Source organism: Macaca mulatta, chromosome 15 (assembly GCF_049350105.2).
Source record: "Macaca mulatta isolate MMU2019108-1 chromosome 15, T2T-MMU8v2.0, whole genome shotgun sequence".
Lineage (NCBI taxonomy): Eukaryota > Metazoa > Chordata > Mammalia > Primates > Cercopithecidae > Macaca > Macaca mulatta.
Window position 1 is genome coordinate 53664986 of NC_133420.1, and position 24115 is coordinate 53689100.

Here is a 24115-nt window from a genome sequence, read left to right on the forward strand (position 1 = left end):
CTGAGATCGAGCCACTGCACTCCAGCCTGGGGGACAGAGCAAGACTCCGTCTCAAAAAAAAAAAAAAAAAAAAAAGGACGCAAACTCATCCTTTTTTATGGCTGCATAGTATTACATGGTATATATGCGCCACATTTTCTTAATCCATTCTGTCACTGATGGACATTTGGGTTGATTCCAAGTCTTTGCTATTGTGAATATTGCCACAATGAACATACGTGTGCATGTGTCTTTATAGCAGCATGATTTATAATCCTTTGGGTATATACCCAGTAATGGGATGGCTGGGTCATATGGTATTTCTAGTTCTATATCCTTGAGGAATCACCATATTGTTTTCCATAGTGGTTGAACTAGTTTACAATCCCACCAACAGTGTAAAAGTGTTCCTATTTCTCTACATCCTCTCCAGCACCTGTTGTTTCCTGACTTTTTAATGATTGCCATTCTAACTGGTGTGAGATGGTATCTCATTGTGGTTTTGATTTGCATTTCTCTGATGGCCAGTGATGACGAGCATTTTTTCATGTGTCTGTTGGCTGTATGCATGTCTTCTTTTGAGAAATGTCTGTTCATATCCTTTGCCCACTTTTTGATGGGGTTGTTTTTTTCTCGTAAATTTGTTTGAGTTCTTTGTAGGTTCTGGATATTAGCCCTTTGTCAGATGAGTAGATTGCAAAAATGTTCTCCCATTCTGTAGGTTGCCTGTTCACTCTGATGGTAGTTTCTTTTGCTGTGCAGAAGCTCTTTAGTTTAATTAGATCCCATTTGTCAATTTTGGCTTTTGTTGCTGTTGCTTTTGGTGTTTTAGACATGAAGTCCTTGCCCATGCCTATGTCCTGAATGGTATTACCTAGGTTTTCTTCTAGGGTTTTTATGGTATTAGGTCTAACATTTAAGTCTCTAATCCATCTTGAATTAATTTTCGTATAAGGAATGAGGAAAGGATCCAGTTTCAGCTTTCTACTTATGGCTAGCCAATTTTCCCAGCACCATTTATTAAATAGGGAATCCTTTCCCCATTTCTTGTCAAATTGTCCCTGTTTGCAGATGACATGATTGTATATTTAGAAAACCCAATCATCTCAGCCCAAAATCTCCTTAAGCTGATAAGCAACTTCAGCAGAGTCTCAGGATACAAAATTAATGTGTGAAAATCATAAGCATTCTTATACACCAGTAACAGACAAACAGAAAGCCAAATAATGAATGAACTTCCATTCACAATTGCTTCAAAGAGAATAAAATACCTAGGAATCCAACTTACAAGGGATGTAAAGGACCTCTTCAAGGAGAACTACAAACTACTGCTCAGTGAAATAAAAGAGGACACAAACAAATGGAAGAACATTCCATGCTCATGGATAGGAAGAATCAATATCATGAAAATGACCATACTGCCCAAGGTAATTTATAGATTCAGTGCCATCCCCATCAAGCTACCAATGAGTTTCTTCACAGAATTGGAAAAAACTGCTTTAAGGTTCATATAGAATCAAAAAAGAGCCCGCACTGCCAAGACAATCCTAAGTCAAAAGAACAAAGCTGGAGGCATCATGCTACCTGACTTCAAACTATACTACAAGGCTACAGTAACCAAAACAGCATGGTACTGGTACCAAAACAGAGATATAGACCAATGGAACAGAACAGAGTCCTCAGAAATAATACCACACATCTACAGCCATCTGATCTTTGACAAATCTTGATAGATTTTTTACAGTTTTTTCAACACTCTATTATGAAAAATTTCAAACATACAGCAAAACTGAAAGAATTTTACATTGAACATCATATACCAACCAACTAGATTTTACCACTAACATTTTACTTGATTTGCTTATATCATTTCTTTCTTTCTTTTTTTCCAGAGTTTTGCTCTTATTGCCCAGGCTGGAGTGCAATGGCGCGACCTCGGCTCGCTGCGACCTCCACTTCCTAAGTTCAAGCGATTCTCCTGCCTCAGCCTCCTGAATATCTAGGATTACAGGCGTGCACCACCATACCCAGCTAATTTTGTGTTTTTAGTAGAGATGGGGTTTCACCATGTTGGCCAGGCTGTTCTCCAACTCCTGACCTCAGGTGATCCGCCCACCTCAGTCTCCTAAAGTGCTGGGATTACAGGCGTGAGCCACCGCACCCAGCCTCATATCTATGTTTCTATTCATCTTTCTATCCTCCCATTAAATTCATGTTAATTTTGGATGCTTTTGAAGTACATTGCAGATATTGTACACTTTTAAATACTTTAGTGTGTGTATCATTAACTAGAGTTTAATATTTGTTTGTGGTTTTTTAATTTAAAATTTATATACATGAAATTCATAAATCCTAACTATTAAATTTTGACAAATACATCCCTTTGTCACTCAAATTGCTACTGAGATATAGAACGTTAACATGACCTCAGAAAAGTGTCCTCATTCCCCATTCCCGTTGATACCTGCTGTAACTCTGCCTCCACATGGGCAGCCCCTGTTCTAATTTTTAAAGCACCATTAACTTGTTTTTACCTGTTTTATAACTTCAGTTTACACTCTTCTAAAAACACTTTGGCTGCTGTGCAGAGAAGGAATTGTAGGAGAACGAAAGGGGAGTCTGGGGTGTGATTTGGGAAGCCATTGCAATAGCCTACGTGAGATGATGATGGCTTGGACCAGGGTGGTAGTGGTGGAAGTGGTCAGACTTAGAGTACATTTTGAATGTAGAGCTGATAGAATTCACTAGGGGGTTGGATGTGAGTGTATGTTGATGCCACTACCTGAGATGGGGAACACTTGAAGAGAAGTAATTTGGGGATAGGAAAATCAAGGTTTCTATTTTGGACATGTTATATTTCAAATGCCTACTAGAGTGTGTCTCAGGGCTAGAGATACATATATAGGAGTCACTGTTCTATAAGTTAATATTTTATTTTGGTCATTGTCAAAGTGTAAGCATAATAAAAGTAGTTCAACGATTATATCTATGTGTAACTAGGTTAGGTGGACTTTGCTGATCTGTTACAGTCAAACCTCTGATGCCCAGAATAAACAAAAGCATATATACAACAAAGGAAATATTATGTTAAGCAGGATTATTGCTAGCTATATGTATTACATACAATACAGTCACATTGCTCACATTCTATGAAAAGAAAATTCTCTTAATTAACAAATAGACTTTATACAACAAAGCAAAATGCAATGATCCAAAGAATCTATTCATTGAAGCCCACTGTTAACATTTGTGGTATTATAAGGACACATAACTCACAGCCTGTGTGTCTGATGACCTTTGAATAAAATAACAGACATATTGTATATATAATTGAGGGAATAAAAATCACAAAATCATAATAAAAACATAATAAACACCCCAAAGCCTAAGTAGATGTATAAGAAATTAACTTAGAGGAAGATAAAGTAGAGTCTTGCTAGGATGATTTAAAAAGGCTTTAAAGTCAGAGGAAACTTTTTTTGGGGAGAACCTTGAATTTTTATAGTAGATTATTACAGGAATGGCAATTTTAGGTGGAGAGAATGGTATTAGCAAAAATGCAGATGCAGCAATCGTAAGGATTATTCAGGCAATGGCAAATAAAATGGTTTAACTTCGCATAACAAAGAGAATCACGCATTCACTCATTCAACACACATTTACAATAAATGCTTATTTTGTTCTGGGTACCAAGGACTCTTAAGTACATACTACTTTCATATCTTTCCCTCAGGGAACCCCCTCAGTCTGTTAGGCAAGATAGATATATATGGAGAAATGTAAGGGGAATGTATATTTTTTGTTGCATGACATTTAGTTAAACACTGAAGAAGGCATTTTGCATTTTTTTTCCTTATTCAATTCCCGTAAGACCCCTTAAGCTAGGGACTAAATGCCACATTTTACGTCAAGGGAAATGGAGACTCTGCTAGGTTAAAGTTTATAATCCTAGTAAACTACAGTGTTAGAGTTTGTCCCCATTTCTTCCTTTTAAAAAACTATGCCACATTGAATACATACATTATAACAAAACGTTTAATAAAGTCACATTATAAAATGTTATTTTTGTTTAGTCTTGCTTTGGCTATGTGGGCTCTTTTTCGGTTCTATATGAATTTTAGAATTGTTTTTTATAACTCTGTGAAGAATGATGGTGGTATTTTGATGGAGATTGCATTGAATTTGTACATTGCTTTTGGCCTAAGCATTGTCACGCTTATGGTCATTTTCACAATACTGATTTTATCCATCCATGAACATAGGATGTGTTTCCATTTGTTTCTGTCATCTGTGATTTCTTTCAGCAGTGTTTTGTAGTTTTCCTTGTAGAGATCTTTTGACTCCTTTGTTAGGTATGTTCCTGAGTATTTTATTTTTTTTGGCAGCTATTGTAAAAGGGGTTGAGTTCTTGGTTCTCTACTTGGTTGCTGTTGGTGTACAGAAGAGCTACTGATTTGTGTACATTAATCTTGTATCCAGAAATTTTGCTGAATTCCTTTTATCAGTTCTAGGAGCTTTCTAGAGGAGTCCTTAGGGCTTTCAAGGTAAACAATCATATCATCAGCAAACAAGTGACAGTCTGACTTCCTCTTTACCTATTTGGATGCCTTTATTTCTTTCTCTTGTCTGATTGCTCTGGTTAGGACTTCCAGTACTATGTTGAAGAGGAGTGGTGACAGTGGGCATCCTTGTCTTGTTCAGTTCTCAGAGGGACAGCTTTCAACTCTTCCCCATTTGGTATCATGTTGACTGTGGGTTTGTCATAGATGGCTTTTATTACATTGAGGTATATCCCTTACATGCCGATTTTGCTGAGAGTTTTAATCATAAAAGGATGCTGGATTTTGTCGAATGCTTTTTCTGCATCTATTGAGGTGATCATGTGATTTTTGTTTGTAATTTTGTTTATGTTATCACACTTATTGACTTGAGTATGTTAAACCATCCCTGCATCCCGAGTCTGAAACCCACTTGATTATGGTGGATCATCTTTTTGATATGTTGTTGGATTTTGTTAGCTAATATTTTGTTAAGGATTTTAGCATCTATGTTCATCAAGGACATTGGTCTGTAGTTTTCTTTTTTGGTTATGTCCTTTCCTGGTTTTGGTATTAGGGTGATAGTGGCTTCATATAATGAATTAGGGAGGGCTCCTTCTTTCTCTATCTTGTGGAATAGTGTCAAAAGGATAGGTACTAATTCTTGTTTGAATGTCTGGTAGAATTCTGTGAATCTGCCTGGTCCTGGACTTTTTTTGGTTGGTAATTTTTAAATTACCATTTCAGTCTTGCTGCTTGTTATTGATCTGTTCAGGGTATCTAATTCTTCCTGATTTAAGCTAGGAAGGTTGTATTTTTTCAGGAATTTATCCATTTCTTGTAGGTTTTCTAGTTTATATGCATAAAAGTGTTCATAGCCTTAAATGATCTTTCATATTTCAGTGGTGTCAGTTGTAATATCTCCTGTTTCATCTCTCAGTAAGGTTATTTGGATTTTCTCTCTTCTTTTCTTGGGTAATCTTGCTAATGGTTCATCAATTTTATTTATCTTTTCAAAGAACCAGGTTTTTGTTTAGTGTATCTTTTGTGTTTTGTTTTGTTTTGTTTCAATTTCATTTAGTTCTGTTCTGATCTTGGTTATTTCTTTTCTTCTGCTGGGTTTGGGTTTGGTTTGTTCTACTTTCTCTAGTTGCTTGAGGTGTGACCTTAGATTGTTTGTGCTCTTTCAGACTTTCTGATGTAGGCGTTTAGGGCTATGAACTTTCCTGTTAGCACCGCTTTTGCTGTATTCCAGAGGTTTTTATTTTATAGGTTGTGTCATTATTGTCATCAGTTGGAAGAATGTTTAAATTTCCATCTTTATTTTGTTTTTGGCCCAATGCTCATTCAGGAGCAGGCTATTTAATTTCCATGTATTTACATGGTTTTGAAGGTTCCTTTTGGAATTGTTTTTCAGTTTTATTCCACTGTGGTCCAAGAGAGTGCTTGATATAATTTCAACTTTCTTAAATTTATTGAGGATCGTTTTATGGTCTATTGTATGGTCCATCTTGGAGAAATTTCCATACGCTGTTGAATAGAATGTGTATTCTGAGTTTGTTGGATGAAATGTTCTGTATATATCTGTTAAGTCCATTTGTTCCAAGGTATAGTTTAAATCCATTGTTTCTTTGTTGATTTTCTGTCCTGACAACTTGTCTACTGCTGTCAGTGGAGTATTGAAGTCCCCACTATTACTGTGTTGCTGTCTATCTCATTTCTTAGGTCTAATAGTAATTGTTTTATAAGTTTGGGATCTCCAGTGTTAGGTGCATATATGTTTAGGATTGTGATATTTTCCTTTTGGACAAGGCCTTTTACTATTATGTATTGTTCCTCTTTCTCTCTTTTAACCACTGTTGTTTTAAAGTTTGTTTTGTCTGAAATAGCTACCCCTGCTTGCTTTTGCTGTCCATTTGCATGAAATGCCTTTTCCCACCCCTTTACTTTAAGTTTACGTGAGTCCTTATGTGTTAGGTGAGTCTCCTGATGGCAGCAGATAGTTGGTTGGTGAATTCTTATCCATTCTGTGGTTCTGTAACTTTTAAGTGAAGCATTTAGACCATTTACATTCACTGTTAGTATTGAAATGTGAGGTACCATTGCTTTCATTGTGCTATTTGTTGCCTGTGTACTTTGGTTTTGTTTTTTGTTTTTGCCTTTTTTTTTTTTTTTTTTTTTTTTGAGACAGAGTCTTGCTCTGTCACTCAGGCTGGAGTGCAGTGGCGTGATCTCAGCTCACTGCAAGCTCCGCCTCCTGGGTTCACGCCATTCTCCTGCCTCAGCCTCCTGAGTGGCTGGGACTACAGGTGCCCGCCACCACGCCCGGCTAATTTTTTGTATTTTTAGTAGAGACGAGGTTTCACTGTGTTAGCCAGGATGGTCTTGATCTCCTGACCTCGTGATCCGCCTGCCTTGGCCTCCCAAAGTGCTGGGATTACAGGCGTGAGCCACCACGCCCAGCCTTTGTTTTTGCTTTTTAACTTGTATTTTCATTTTATATGTCCTGTGTGATTTATGCTTTAAAGAGGCTCTGTTTTGATATGTTTCCAGGATTTGTTTCAGAGCTCCTTTTAGCAGTTCTTGTAGTGGTGGTTTGGTAATGGTGAATTCTCTCAGCATTTGTTTATCTGAAAACGACTGTATCTTTCCCTCATGTATGATGCTTAGTTTTGGTGGATACAAAATTATTGGCTGATAATTGTTTTATTTGAAGAGACTGAAGATAGGTCCCCAATCTCTTATAGTTTATAAGGTTTCTGCTGAGAAATCTGCTGTTAATCTGATAGATTTTCCCTTATAGGTTACCTGTTGCTTCTGTCTCATAGCTCTGAAGATTCTTTCCTTCTTAACTTTGGATAACCTGATGACAATGTGCCTAGGTGAAGATCTCTTTGCAATGAATTTCCCAGGTGTTCTTTGTGCTTCTTATATTTGGATGTCTGGTTCTCTCAGAAGGCTAGGGAAGTTGTCCTTGATTATTCCCCCAAATATGTTTTCAAGGCTTTTAGAATTCTCTTATTCCTCAGGTACACCGATTATTCTTAGGTTTGGTGGTTTAACATAAACCCAGACTTCTTGGAGGCTTTGTTCATATTTTCTTATTCTTTTTTGTCTTTGTTAATTTAAAGACCCTGTCTTTGAGCTCTGAATTTCTTTCTTCTACTTGTTCAGTTATATTTCTGATACTTTCCAGAGCATTTTGCATTTCTAAAAGTGTGTCCAAAATTTCCTAAATTTTTGATTTTTTAAAGCTATCTATTTCCACGAATATTTCTCCCTTCTTGTATCTTTTTTTTTTCCCCTTCCATTGGGCTTTGCCTTTCTCTGGTCCCTTCCTGAGTAGCTTAATAACTAACCTCCTGAATTATTTTTCAGGTAAATCAGGAATTTATTATTGGTTTGGATCTATTGCTGGTGAACTAGTGTGATTTTTTTTGCAGGGGGGTTGAAGAGCCTTGTTTTGTCATATTACCAGGGCTGGTTTTCTGGTTCCTTCCCATTTGGGTAGGCTCTGTCAGAGAGGTCTCAGGCTGAAGGCTGTTGTTCACATTCTTTTGTCCCACGGAGTGTTCCCTTGATGTAGTACTCCCCCTCTTTTCCTATGGATGTGGCTTCCTGTGAGCTGAACTGCAGTACTTATTGTCTGTCTTCTGGGTCTAGCTACCCAGTGAGTCTACGCAGCTCAGGGCTGGTACTGGGGATTGTCTTCACAGAGTCCTGTGATGTGAACTGTCGATGGGTCTATCAGCCATGGATACCAGTGCCTGTTCTGGAGAGGGGGCAGAGGGTGAATGGACTCCATGAGGGTCCTTAGCTTTGGTGGTTTAATGCTCTATTTTTGTGTTGGCTGGCCTCCTGCCAGGAGGTGTCATCTTCCAGAAAGCATCAGCTGAGTAGTGTGGAGAGGGACCGGTGGTGGGCGGGGCCCTAGAACTCTCAAGATTACATGCCCTTTGTCTTCCACTACCAGGGTCGATAGGGAAGGACCATCAGGTGGGGGCAGGGCAAGGCACATTTGAGCTCACACTTTCCTTGGGTGGGTCTTGCTGCAGCTGCCCTGGGGGATGGGGGTGAGATTTCCAGGTCACTGGAGTTGTGTACCTAGGAGGATTATGGCTGCCTCTGCTGAGTCATGCAGCTTGTCAGGAAAGTGGGTAAGGCTGGCAGTCACCCAGTTCCCATGCAAACTGAAGGGCTGGTCTCACTCCCACCTTGCCCCCGCCACCCCCAACAGCCCTGAGTCTGCGTCCAGGCAGAGGGTGAGACAGGCTTGAAAACTTGCCCGAGGCTATCTGCCTCCCAGCTGTGAGAGAAAAGGGTTTAGATCTTCCCCTGCCTGTGAAGTCTGCACACCTGATTCCTACTCTCCCCTGAGTTCTGGCCAGAAGGCTTCTCATCCCATTCAAATTGTTACAAAGTTCAGTTAGAGAATTCCTTGTCCCTGTGGTGTTTTACTCTGTGCTTCTCTGGCCACCCTGCTGATGGATCCCTGTGGTGCCAGGCAGGAATGGGCTGCTGCGGGACCCAGTGAGCTCCTGGGGCCTTTCTGCGCTTCCTCTACGCCTGTATTTCGCTCGGCTCTCTTAACTGAGGTCAGCTCCAGGTAAAATCAGAAACTTCTGCAAACAAACCTTCAGCTTCTCCAGTGGGGCTGTGTGTTTGGGAGAGGAGGGTCTCCCTTTCCCATTTCTGTAGTTGGGGCACCCACATTATTGGGGCATCTCCTGGGTCCTGCAGGAGCAGTCCACTTCCTTCAGAGGGTCTGTGGGTCGTCTCGGGATTGCTGGTTTGTTCACGCAGTCCATCTGGAGCTGACATTCACAGTGTAAGCCTCTGCATGCTGCTGTGTCCGGAGCTGCAATCTAGTCTTGCCTCCCATCTGCCATGATCCCCCTCATGTTAAAATTAGCTTTTCATATAAAGATAATTTATTGACTCATGAACTAAAAAGAATGTGAAAATGGCTTTAGACACAGCTGAATCGAGGAGCTAACAGCATCAGACACCCTCTCTCTCCTTCTGAACTCCCCTTTGCATCTCAGTTAGGCTCTCTCCTCATACAGCCAAAGATTGGCTCCAGGCTCACATTTCTCCAGTTAAGCAACCCTAGTGGAAAGAGTGCCTTTTTTCTTTTCTTTCCCTAGTGGCACAGCGTTCTTGGGTTGAGTTTGATTAGCTTGACTTGGCTCACTTGCTACCCTGAATGAGTCACTGTAGCGAGAGGGATTTGCTTTTTTATTGGCTAGGCTTTTGTTCAGCATCTACCACTATATCCAGAAGGTTGAGTTAGTCCCATGCAGACCACATAGACTCAGAGGAAGGGACTGTTGATATATCCAAAAAAAAAAAAAAAAGATATATTATTTTACCAGAAGAGGGGATGCGGTACAACAAAGCAATAGATGTTCTATTCAAAATGACAGATAAAGGAGACCGAGAAGACAGAAGGAAGAAAGAGAAAGGAAGTAGATGAAGAAGGGAAGAGGAGGAAGGTCAAGAAAGAGGAGGGGACAGAGAAGAGGGAGAGAAAAATGAGTAAGAAAGAGAAAGAGATAAAGAGTAAAGTGAGATTTATCTTGATGAAAAACCTTATTCCTATATGGGATCAATGAGCATAGACACCTACAGCTTGAAACTCTGCACACAACACTGAATTCAGAAGGCGTATATGGGCATTCTGTGATGAAAGGAATGGAAATCCCAAAGTTGTCTTTACAAACATACACACTCTCTTGATATCAGATTCTGTGACTTTATCTGTGAATACAAAACACCTGATCTGATCCCTTGTCGAGAACATCACATGCCTCAAGTTCTTTCATATTTTCCACAGATGCAAGTGCCGAGGATTTTCTTCACAACTTCTTTAACCTCCTTATTCCTCAGGCTGTAGATGATGGGGTTCAACATTGGGGTGATCACTCCATAAGACAATCCAATGATTTCATCAGATGCTTTTTTGAACTTTGATTTGGGCTTCACGTACATGAAAAGGGCTGAACCATAGAATAAGATGACCACAGTCAAGTGCACTGAACAGGTAGAAAAGGCTTGCTTTCTTCCTTCAGCAGAATTAATTCTCAAGATGGAAGAGAGAATAATAGGAGATAAAAATTAACAGAAGAGGAATCAACAATAAAACAATACTTTCTTTTTTTTTTTTTGAGACGGAGTCTTGCTCTGTCGCCCAGGCTGGAGTGCAGTGGCCGGATCTCAGCTCACTGCAAGCTCCGCCTCCTGGGTTCACGCCATTCTCCTGCCTGAGCCTCCCGAGTAGCTGGGACTACAGGCGCCCGCCACCTCGCCCGGCTAGTTTTTTGTATTTTTTAGTAGAGACGGGGTTTCACCGGGTTAGCCAGGATGGTCTCGATCTCCTGACCTTGTGATCCTCCCGTCTCGGCCTCCCAAAGTGCTGGGATTACAGGCTTGAGCCACCGCGCCCGGCCAAAACAATACTTTCAACTGTCATTATAAACACATTCATGGAGATATCTGAGCATATGACTTTAAGAAGAGCCAGGATCTCACAGGTAAGATGATCGATTATGTTATTCCCACAGAAAGGCAACACCATTGTCAGGACTGTCTGCACTAAGGAATTCAGAAAGCCTATGATCCAGGACCATGCAGCCATTTGCACATACAGCACTCTCTTCATGATGATGGAGTACGTCAGTGGGTTGCAGATGGCCACATAGTGGTCATAGGCCATTAAAGCCAGGAGGACACACTCAGTGGAGCCCAAGCCAAGGGACACAACCATCTGCAGAGCACAGTCAATGAAGGAGATGGATTTTCTCTCAGAAATCTATGGGTCTCTCAGCCGTGGATACCAGTGCCTGTTCCGGTGAGGGGGCAGAGGGTGCAATGGACTCCATGAGGGTCCTTAGCTTTGGTGGTTTAATGCTCTATTTTTGTGCTGGTTGGCCTCCTGCCAGGAGGTGTCATCTTCCAGAAAGCATCAGCTGAGTAGTGTGGAGAGGGACTGGTGGTGGGTAATAATGCTTATTAAATATAATAAGCATTGGAGGAATGGATGATGATGTGTAACAGATGTCCAAGAATGAGAGGTTTCCAAGAAAGAAATACTTGGGGGTACGGAGACGAGAATCCAGGATCCTGATGATAATGAGGATGCTATTTCCCAGGAGGATTATCGCGTACATGATGAGGCAGAGCATGAACAGAAAAAGCTGGAGCTCTGGATATTGAGAAAGCCCCACCAGAAAGAATTCAGTCACGGCAGAGTAATTTCTTGTCTCCATGTGTTCATGTCATCTGCAGAGTTTACAAAAGAACATGAGTCAGGAAAATTTGAATTTTTGATGTAGAGTTATCAAATAAGTTTCACATTCATCATTTTGTTTTATTCTTAGAACATGCCCTGGCATCAGCAAGAGCAGGGCTATTAACTTTGCTAATGATAAAAAAGGCACTGAGATCAGTACTTTTTTTTTTTTTTTTTTTGAGATGGAGTCTCACTCTGTCACCTAGGCTGGAGTGCAGTGGCACAATCTTGCCTCACTGCAGCCTCTGACTCCTGGGTTCAAGTGATTGTCCTGCCTCAGCCTCCTGAGTAGCTGGGACTACAGGCGTGCACCACCATGACCAACTAATTGTATTTTTAGTAGAGACGGGGTTTCACCATGTTGGCCCGAATGGTCTCCGTCTCTTGACCCCGTGATCCACCCATCTTGGCTTCTCAAAGTGCTGGGATTACAGGTGGGAGCCACTGTGCCCGGCCCAATACTTTTTAGTATCACACAGTAGCAGAGGCTATACTGGGAAGTGCCAGTCCTCTAATTACATAATTTTTAGGGACAAATTACTTTCAAAGGTGGGTACATAAGAATCTCTATTGATGAATATTTTGAAATATTTATTTTTATAAAGATGTATCTAATTTAAAGTATCATGGAGATTTTGAACCATGCCAGTTATCCTCACTATGATCTTCAAGTTACTTAACATTTTTGAGTCTAAGCTAGCTAAGCTACTAGTTTCAGCTAGGAAAATGGGGGGAAAGCTATAACTCTTTGGTAGTTTATTGTGAGATTTAACTTAGATAACATCTATTAGGTGGCAGGTATAGTAGCTGGTTCCAGCATGTCATCTAAAATTATATATTAAGAGATTATGATTGAATCAAAATAGCAGTAAGTATATATATGTTCATATATATTATAAATCGTATCTTTCAAGTCTACTCGACTGGGTCAGAGGGAAATTTTTTTTTCTTTTTAATTTTGGGGCAAGGGAATTGAAATTTGGGAGCATAATGGATGGAACATGAAAAATTTTCTGATCCAAAGGGGACATCTAACCAGTTAAGAGTCTGGGAATCATTGGTGTTTAGTTCCCAGGAACTAAGGATCTTGGACTGCTACTATGTACAGCTTTCTTTAGGGCCTAGAATTCACCCTTTAATATTAGTCACCAAGTGTTACCTTTCTTCTTAACTTTTGTAATTTTCCAATTGGCCTAAATTCTCTATTCTTTTTTCTCTACCTTTTTGATGCATATTTTATGCTTTTGCAGGCAAGTTTTTATCATTTACAAGTACTTATTAATATATACTTTTCTTTCGATTTTTGTATTTAGTGCTTTGGACACATCCCCAGGTCTTCCATACTAATTTAAATTTTGGCCAGGAAGCTTCCATGTGTGACAGAACTGACACTGGCTAATTTTTATTGAGCACTTTTTAGCAAGCACATTTCACTGCTGTAAGCACATTGAATGTATTAATCACTTAATCTTCAGTGCAAGTCACTGACACAGATACCACATTTAACTCCCATTTTACGGAGAGGAAACAGAGACAAAGAAAAGTTTAAGTAACTTTTACAAGGTCACAGAGATAATATATCCCAAAGCCAAAATCCAGTATTCAGTTGCCTGGCTCCAGAGTCAACCCTTTTACCCACTAGACCATACTACTTCTCACAGATTCCTACACTGATTCCAAGCAAGAGACAGTTACATAAATGTTTCTTGCTGTGTTAAACTTACATAACAAGCATCACTTGCTTGTTTTATTTCTGATTACACATGATATGCTAGTAAACTCTGAAAGCTGGATCACAGCACTTTATTTCTTGTAGCCTTTGGAATTTTTTTTTTTCTTTTCTTTTTTTTTTTTTTTTTTGATACGGAGTCTTGCTCTGTCACCCAGGCTGGAGTGATCTCGGCTGATCTCGGCTGATCTCGGCTCACTGCAAGCTCCGCCTCCTGGGTTCACGCCGTTGTGCTGCGTCAGCTTCATGAGTCGCTGGGATTGCAACGCCCGCCACCACGCCCAGCTAATTTTTTGTCTTTTTAGTAGAGACGGGGTTTTCACCGTGTTAGCTAGGATGGTCTCGATCTTCTGACCTCGTGATCCGCCCGCCTCGGCCTCCCAAAGTGCAGGGATTAAGGGCATGAGCCATCGCACCCGGCTGTTATGTGGTCTTTTTGGTTGTCTACATGTAGGAGGCAGTTTCACAATTATGAGAATTAGCATAATCAAGAACAATGACATGAGAATTCTTACTATCACATTTGCTTCTACCAGCCACACACCTGGAATCCTCTAGCCTTTGTTTTTACTCTGCAAATCAGTATGCATTTCAGGATCTTTAATTGTCCTAATACCTGCCTTTTCTACCTTTTCCATCCCGACTCATCTTTTGCTAGTTCTGCCTACTTATAACTTTAGCCCCATGTCATTAAAAACTCAGCCATCCAGGAGAGTGGCGTGAACCTGGGAGGCAGAGCTTGAAGTGAGCCGAGATCGCGCCACTGCACTCCAGCCTGCGTGACAGAGCCATACACCGTCTCAAAAAAACAAAAACAAAAACAAACCAGAAAAAACTCAGTCATCCTGCATTTGTTTCATATTTATTCTGTTAAGTGCCATAAAAGTATGGACTTACTAGATAAAGGATACTTTGTATACTATGTGTGTAACTTTGTTAGCCTGTCTCTGTCATAGCTAGAGTTCCCTGGGTTTTGGTGGTAAATGAAAATATTTCTTGCTGATCATCTCCTTGCCCCAAACCACACATTTTCTCTGGCCTTTCTGTATCCAAAGAGCTTGAAGACGTGGACGAGGGGCTTATTTCTTGTCTGGTCATAGACAGCAGCATTCCTATCTTCCTGTAAGGGACAATACAGGAAAGTTATTTCCTTTTCATTCCTTTTCCGTATCATTTCTCTTCCTCTTAGAGAATATCATCTGAACAGTGATTTTAGTAAAGTTGAAGAGAGACACGATGGTACCACTATCTTAGTATATTAGAAAATATTTCCTTCTTCCACACGTCCTTTCCTGTTTCTAGTCACATGGACTTATTTCCACAAAGAAATCAGTTAAGGCAGCAGTTTTAATTTGTTGGAAGATAGTTGTTGTGAAGGGAGAGAAGGAGAAAAGAAGGAGGAGAAGGAAAAGGAGCCAATTTTTACTGTTAAAGAAAGTGTACTAACCTTAACACTTCTATCCTGGAGTGAGGTGCTTGAGGAGAAATGAGTGAAGAAGAAATGACTGTCATTTTCTCTGTTCAAAAAAGGTCCCAGGTAAGGGAGCATATTTTTCCAGAATTAAGGGAGAAGAAGAGAAGACAAAAATAACTTCACAAAAAAACCATTCACCTATCACAAAACTCCTTCAGTTCCCTTTTTTTCTCCCCACTTCAGCCATTTCTTCTCCCATGATAATGTCAAGGAAAGCATTATTGAGTAGGTTTGCTTCCCAATAATATTCACCAGCTTCCCCACAAAAGACATGTAAGCAGAGAAATATGGTCTGAGGAAAAACAGTATGCCTGCTATGCAACACAACTTCAAGAAAAGCCCCCAGCTCATCCTCCAACCACACTGTCATCCCTAGGCCGCTCTAATGTAGAAATTCCAAAGTTCCTGTTGACACGCCCGATGCTCTGCAATGAGCATGCTGAGTTTCTTTTTCCCTCCCCAAATACTGCCTTTTTCTCCATTCATTTGTACATGCCTTTTTCTTAAGCTGGAAGGACTTCTCTCAATTTAGATATTTTCTAGGAAAACTTTTTCACCTCTTTGAGTAGGTGTCCCTACGATGTGCTTTTTGCCCCCACAGCAACCTTCCTTACTCGTTTATTGCACACATTATTATGCCATATATACTGTGTGATACCTAATAGGGGTCCCGCTGTGAGTACTACACTTCCAAAATGGACACTGGGTAAAGAATGGTTTTGATAATTATTTTATACTTATAAGAAACAAATAATTTATGTGCTATGTAACTTATTCTCATGTAAAAAAAGTTAATAGTATACTTTGCAAATTATTTTACCAACCTAAGATAGCCTTTTACTGAAAACTCTCAATAAAACTATGATCAATCCAATGTATGAAATACATGTACAGAAATACAGAGTACATCCAAACTGTATACTAAAATAATGTCATTTGTTTTTATTAATACTTGGAATTCCAAATTAGAAATCTATCAATATATGAAGCAAATAGGTAACAAAAGTAAAACACATTGTCATCTAACTAGATGCCAAAAAGCATTTGATAGAATATAACATTCACTCTTAATAAAATGTCTCAGTAATGTAAGCTTAGCAGAATAATTCATTAAGATAATGAAGATTATTTCTATTTAACAATTGGTCAGTATAATTACAAATGGTGAGACATTAGAGGCATTTTCCTAAAAGTCATTCAAAAATGCATTATTATTTAACATCTTCCCTTGAATGATCCAACAATAGAAAAAATATCATTACATGTACTATCATATTTCAAGTTCAATCATGCTTTCACAGTTGCTCTAAGTTTTTCTTCTAGAATGCTGACTTTCTGGCATGTGATGGGCATGGTATACATGTGAGACTATTTAATCTGTCAGATAGTACCACCACTGCAGATTGTAGTCTTGGAGTATAGTAAGGACAAGAGGCAATGCACACGTATAATATTAAAAAAAAGAAGTTTCTAATAATATAAATGATTGAAATTTTGTTCTAATGTGTCTGAAGAAACAACACCAAAATGTTAACTGTGGTTTTCTCTGGAATGTGAGACTTAGGGCACTAATAATTTATCTTCTCCATATTTTCCAAACAATTTTTAATTAACCTATATGTTATTATTATATATATCAGAAATAGTGTTTTCACATTTTTCCTGGAAGGTAATAGTGGCAAAAATGTGTAGAATGGACAGTTTTCTCTAAAAACCAAGTAGGAAATAAAACAGACAATGAACAGGAAGTTGGAGAGGGGCTTTATGTTATATCATATTACATAGATTAATTCAATGCCATTTAGTGTTCTTACGTCCACCAATGAATCTAACACGTATATTCATCATCAGGAGACATACTGATACAGCCTCAGTTATTGCAAAAAGATTCTAGAACCCACCATTTAGAATGTGATCAAACTTAGCAGTGCTGATAGGAAGCACTGTAGAGCATCCGGCAGTATCACACAAGAAAAAGAAAGACAGAGGTAATGCCTGGTGGGTGGGAGGGAGGCTAGGGAAACATCAGGGGCTTCTGTTACCTCTGGTTTTTTCTTTGTTATAAAAATGTAGAATTTCAGTTTCTTGATTCTCCGGATTTTATTCATCTCTCCCCAAAGTCTCCATCAAAAATCGATTCTCAGTATTAGGCATCACCTATGGGAAGAACGCAAACTTCACTTGAGAACTGTGGATTGTGAAGCATTCACCCTTCTTCTCCCATGTTTACTAGCAGGAGAGAGTAGTTGTAACACATGAGCACTCACCCAGATTGCCTGATTTTTAACCCAAGGAACCTTTTGAAGCAGGGTATGTTACACCCACCAGGAAAGGTTTCTTCAGGAGGGAATTTCAGCACTAAATATTACATCCTATATCCTGCTTCATCCAGATTTTTCCTACTGTTTATAAAACAACTTTGCTGTTCACAATATGAGAAAAACAAGGAGATCCCCAATGCTTGTCCAAATAAATAACTCTCTACGAGCCCTGAAGGAAGCTGATAATAAGCAATACTGGGTGAGTTAGAATTAAATTATCTTTTCCTTTCTTTACACAGCCTTAAGATTATTCTGTGTTTTTTCACTAACATTGCTAGGAATACAGCCGAAGCTTTAAGCCCTTATGTTGTAGGAGTCTTTATCTGAGTCATGGGGATGCCTCTGGGATTTGTTAGCACATGCAGGATATTATGTCTAATCATTTCTAGGGCTGCACCGTGGAAGCCTAGTGTGATCCATTTCTCTTACCCCTTTGTTCTTCCTGCTAGTAAGGCATCTTTATGGAGAAGTACTCTGTTTTAATGGAAAGAGCAGTCTTGTTGGAAGCGAGAATGATGTACAATGAGGTAACGGTATCTACTTTGTAGGGTTGTTGTGAGGATTAACATAACATACCTGAAAGATCTTGGCACAAAGGGACTGCACATACACAAAGTTAGTTTAATCCGATCTCCTAAGGCCTCTATTCTTTCATTTTCCATGGTGAGGAAAAACTACTAATTTAAAGTGAGCTGCATAAATATCCAAGTATTTTCTTCATCCAGTAATACCTTATTTCGCTTGATTTTTTCCACTGTTGTGTTTCAGATTTTTCAAATAAAATAAGCATTCCTAATTCCTAGTTCACATATTCTCTCTCCTTTCTGAAAATAAACTCTGCTCTAATTGTCCTCATTTAGGCATCAGTGTAGAAATCCTCAAATTTGCCATATAAATAAATAATATGGCTTATTGCAACTTCAGTCTTCAAAACAACAAAGCCATTGTAGACATAAGCACAGATATTTCTCTTCAGCATTCTTTTTCTCTAGTGTGTCACTATCTTTTTCTGTCTATTTACAGAAGTCACTGTGGCTGTTTGTGTTCAGATTTGTTTGAATCATAGCGACTTTCTCACTGTACTACAGTCTTGCTGTAGAAACCGTAGGCAAGTATACCTCAGTTCCAGATGTCTGTTAGTAGCGGTGAGGGGGCAGACTGAAAATAAAGCTTTCATCCCCATTAGAAATTCACGTCATAAGTTTGAATCAATAGCAAATCAATCTGCATCGACCTAAGAACCCTCTAACCTCTGGGTCCTAAGTTTTTCCAGAGGACCCACCAGTAGCCTGGTAGCCAATTTAAATCCTCCCTTGTTTTCTTCTAAGACACTGTGTAATCCCACAAGTGAGTTAAAGTTGAATCACTAAGTCACGATAAAGGTGGCAACTTTTAGATATATTAAGAATAATGTCTCAAAGACCTAAGAGTACCTTACTTATTAAACAGCAATTTTTCTTTAACTTTGAATTCATTTTTTTCCTGATTGTAGAAATAACACATATTCATTGTAGAAAATTTGGGACATTCAGAAAAGCCCAAAGGAGGAAATGAAAGTCACCCATAATTTCAGATATAACTGTTGATATTTTGACATATTTTTATGCATATACTACCTATAATAATAACTTAGGCTGGGCGTGGTGACTCATGCCTGTAATCCCAGCACTTTGGGAGGCCGAAGTGGGTGGATCACGAGGTCCAGAGAGCGATATCATCCTGGCCAACATGGTGAAACTGTCTCTACTAAAAATACAAAAATTAGCCAGGCATGGTGTTGCGTGCCTGTAATCCCAGCTACTTGGGAGGCTGAGGCAGGAGAATCGCTTGAACCTAGGAGGTGGAGGTTGCAGTGAGCCAAGATTGTACCACTGCACTCCAGCCTGGTGACAGAGCGAGACTCCATCTAAAACAAAACAAAACAAAACAACCTTAAAAGCAGACTGCATATTCTTTTTTATAACCTGCTGTTAACATTAACAATATGTTATCCCAGCACTTTGGGAGGCCGAGACGGGCGGATCACGACGTCAGGAGTTCGAGACCATCCTGGCTAACACGGTGAAACCCCGTCTCTACTAAAAAATACAAAAAAAACTAGCCGGGCGAGGTGGTGGGCGCCTGTAGTCCCAGCTACTCGGGAGGCTGAGGCAGGAGAATGGCGTAAAAACCCGGGAGGCGGAGCTTGCAGTGAGCTGAGATCCAGCCACTGCACTCCAGCCTGGGCGACACAGCAAGACTCCGTCTCAAAAAAAAAAAAAAAACAAAACAACAACAACAAAAAACAATATGTTGTATGTGTTTTCTCATGTTATTTTATTAAGCAATTTTAATAAATGTTATAATATTTTAAAAAGGAAAATGGAGAGGGTAAAAACATATAACAAGTGGAAGTGAAACCGTTTTCTATTGCGTTCTTAGAATATGAGAATTCTTTTATACTTTTATACTTTTCTTTGACTTTTTGAAGGTAAGATACTGTTGGAAGACTGGAATCAGAGATTCCATTTATTCTAATTCTCTCTGAATAAAAGCCAATTCTCATTGTCAGAAATTCTCCTAATGTCCTTCTTATAGAATGGAAAATGAGTGTGATGTACATTTTTTTCTTAGTGGGATGAAGCAGACATAAGGGTGTAATAACCAAAGCACAACCTCAAGGGAATGGACACACTCCTGCCATGGCTTCTCAACCAGCTCCTCTAACTCTCCTTATCTTCTGTCCTCTTCTGGCCCCTGACCCTGCTGTGCCAACCCCAGGTTTTAGTGTTTTAATTCCGTCCCACTCATGTTTTTCCAGCATGTCTGCAATTGTGTAGGCCTTAGTTAGGAGAACATTCACTTTCGTGAAAACGTCAGCACATCTATAGTAAATACATCATGAAATAAGAGGATGGAACCTATAATTTGAAAAGAGTAACAATTGTGGTTGAATTATATGGAATATGTATCATTTCTGTTTCAGTTCTATTTACCTTTTCTTTTAATATTCAACTATGTGACAGACCTTTTGCTAAATTTTGATGCCAAATATGTTCACTCGTTGTTGTGGGGATATAGAACAACAAAAAAATACAAGTTCGTGCCCTGTCATTTAGTGGGGAGTACATAAATAAGCAGAAGATAATCTAAAATGAAACTATTAGAAGGGTCAAAATAAAATAGATATGGAGATTTTAAAAGTTTCCTCCAAATGCAGTTTTTTTTTTTTTTTTTTTGAGAGTGAAAGGGAATGCAATTAATAATTACGCTGGAAAAAGACAAACCATGACTATTCAAGACAAAGTAGGACATGTGTTCAAAAGAAAAAGTCCTGGCTCAGAGGAAGAAGTTGTCACCTTATGTGATCATGGGACTCAATGAATTCTTAGAGAAGTAGGCCTTGAGTAAGTTTTGCTGTCAGCAAGGATTCCTTGGATACAATTTAGAGAAAATGCAACCTTAATGTGTATTGTATGGTGAAGTATTTATTATCTCACATAATAAGTCCATAGTTTGGTGGTTTCAAGGTTCAGAAAAATCATCAAGGACACAAGGCTTTTGCTGTTTTTTTTTTTTTTTCTTTTCCTTTTTCCTGGCTATTGTTGGTACGCTTGCAGCTCCAGAAATCAAATCCTTGTGCTTCAAGACGCAGGAACATAGGTCATGTACCTGTTTAATGCTCTTTTTCAGAGCGAGAAACATTCCCAGAAGCCCCAGCTCATTCATTCTCATTCTCATTTTCCAGAACTAGGTCATAAGCCTACCTCTAAAACATCAGTTACAAAGGAGATGATGTTAACATATTAGCCCAAAATAGTCATGCTTCTCTGGCTCCACCATTCCTGAACATGATGCTGCCTGATAGTTTTTTTAAAAAATCTAGGTTTTTCAAGGCAGAAAGGAGATTACTGTTGTACAGGCAATTCTGGCAAGTCTTTTTATTCCTCTGTTTTTTAATTGCATAAATACTGTTGATCTACTTTTACTGACTTTTTTCTTATGCCATCTTTACTCTGTTGTTAAATTTTCCAGTTTTTTTTAAAATAGTAGATATTGCACATTTTAGTTCTAGAATTTTCAGTTGTTCCTTTTTTATAGTTTGGTTTTTCTTACTTAAAATTTCATATTTGTTTATTCATATGAACATTTAAAACATTCTTGAGCATAGCTATAATATCTACTGAAAATTCTTGTGTGCTCATTGTATCATCTCTGTTATCTCATGGTCAGTCTTTGTCAATTTATTGCTTTTTGCTTGAGTGTATCTATAATTTCTCTAATGACCAGTGATGATGAGCTTTTTTTCATACGTTTGTTGGCTGCATAAATGTCTTCTTTTGAGAATTGTCTCTTCATGTCCTTTGCCCACTTTTTGATGGGGTTGTTTTCTTCTTGTAAATTTGTTTAAGTTCTTTGTAGATTCTGGATATTAGCCCTTTGTCAGATGGATAGATTGCAAAAATTTTCTCCCATTCTGTAGGTTGCCTGTTCACTCTGATGATAGTTTCTTTTGTTGTGTAGGAGTTCTTTAATTAGATCCCATTTGTCAATTTTGGCTTTTGTTGCCATTACTTTTGGTGTTTTAGTGATGAAGCCTTTGCCCATGCCTATGTCCTGAATGGTATTGCCTAGGTTTTCTTCTAGGGTTTTTATGGTTTTAGGTCTTACATTTAAATCTTTAATGCATCTTGAGTTAATTTTTGTATAAGGTTTAAGGAAGGGGTCCAGTTTCAATTTTCTGCGTATGGCTAGCCATTTTTCCCAACATCATTTATTAAATAGGGAATCCTTTCCTCATTGCTTGTTTTTGTCATGTTTGTCAAAGATCAGATGGTTGTAGATAATAACAGCGTTATTTCTGAGGCCTCCATTCTGTTCCATTGGTCTATATATCTGTTTTGGTACCAGTACCATGTTGTTTTGGTTACTGTAGCCTCGTAATATAGTTTGAAGTCAGGTAGTGTGATGACTCCAGCTTTATTCTTTTTGCTTAGCATTCTCTTGGCTATATGGGCTCTTTTTTGGTTCTACATGAAATTTAAAGTAGTTTTTTCTAATTCTGTGAAGAAAAAATCAATGGTAGCTTGATAGGGATAGCATTGAATCTATAAATTACTTTGGGCAGTATGGCCATTTTCACAATATTGATTCTTTCTGTCTATGAGCATGGAATGTTTTTCCATTTGTTTGTGTCCTCTCTTATTTCCTTGAGCAGTGGTTTGTAGTTCTCCTTGAACAGGTCCTTCACATCCCTTGTAAGTTGTATTCCTAGGTATTTTATTCTCTTTGTAGTAATTGTTAACAGAAGTTCACTCATGATTTGGCTTTCTGTCTATTATTGGTGTATAAGAATGTTTGCAATTTTTGCACATTGATTTTGTATCCTGAGACTTTGCTGAAGTTGCTTATCAGCTTAAGGAGATTTTGGGCTGAGACGATGGGGTTTTCTAAATAGAAAATCATATCATCTGCAAACAGAGACCATTTGACTTCCTCTCTCCCTATTTGAGTACCCTTTATTTCTTTATCTTAGTTGATTGCCCTGGCCAGAACTTCCAATACTATGTTGAACAGGAGTGGTGAGAGAGGGCATCCTTGTCTTGTGCTCGTTTTCAAAGGGAATGCTTCCAGGTTTTGCTCATTCAGTATGATATTGGCTGTGGGTTTGTAATAAAGGGCTCTTATTATTTTGAGGTACATACCATCAATACCTAGTTTATTGAGAGTTTTTAGCATGAGGAGATGTTGAATTTTATTGAAGGCCTTTTCTGCATCTATCAAGATAATCATGTGGTTTTTGTCATTGGTTCTGTTTATGTGATGGATTATGTTTATTGATTTGTGTATGTTGAACCAGCCTTGCATCCCAGGGATGAGGCTGACTTGATCATGGTGGATAAGCTTTTCAATGTGCTGCTGGATTCAGTTTGCCAGTATTTTATTGAGGATTTTTGCATTGATGTTCATAGGGATATTGGCCTGAAATTTTCTTTTTTTGTTGCGTCTCTGCCAAGTATTGGTATCAGGATGATGCTGGCCTCATAAAAGGAGTTAGGGAGGAGTCCATATTTTTCTGTTGTTTGAAATAGTTTCAGAAGGAATGATACCAGCTCCTTTTTTTTTTTTTTTTTTCACCTCTGGTAGAATTCAGCTGTGAATCTGTCTGGTTCTGGATTTTTTTGGTTGGTAGGCTATTAATTACTGCCTCAATTTCAGAAGTTGTTATTGATCTATTTGGGGATTCTACTTCTTCCTGGTGGTTTAGTCTTGGGAGGGTGTATATGTCCAGGAATTTATCCATTTTTTCTAGATTTTCTAGTTCATTTCTGAAGAGGTGTTTGTAGTATTCTCTGATGGTAGTTTGTATTTCTGTAGGATCAGATCAGTGGTGATATCCCCTTTATCATTTTTTGTTGTATCTATTTGATTCTCTCTCTTTTCTTCCTTATTAGTCAGGCTAGTGGTCTATCTTTTTTTGTGAATCTTTTCAAAAAACCACTTCTGGATTCATTGGTTTTTTTGAAGGGTTTTTTGTGTGTCTATCGCCTTCAGTTCTGCTCTGATTTCTTGTCTTCTGCTAGCTTTTGAATGTGTTTGCTCTTGCTTCTTTAGTTCTTTTAATTGTGATATTAGAGTGTTGATTTTAGATCTTTCCTGCTTTCTCCTGTGGGCATTTAGTGCTATAAATTTTCCTCTAAACACTGCTTTAGCTATGTCCCAGAGATTCTGGTATGTTGTGTCTTTGTTCTCATTGGTTTCAAAGTACTTACATATTTCTGCCCTAATTTTGTTATTTGCCCA

General features: G+C 38.7%; 1 pseudogene; it reads right to left on the reverse strand.

Annotated features, from left to right (window-relative positions):
- Nucleotides 1-10338: 10338 nt before the first annotated feature.
- On the reverse strand, nucleotides 10339-11785 carry LOC114672641 (olfactory receptor 13D1-like; annotated as a pseudogene).
- Nucleotides 11786-24115: the final 12330 nt, after the last annotated feature.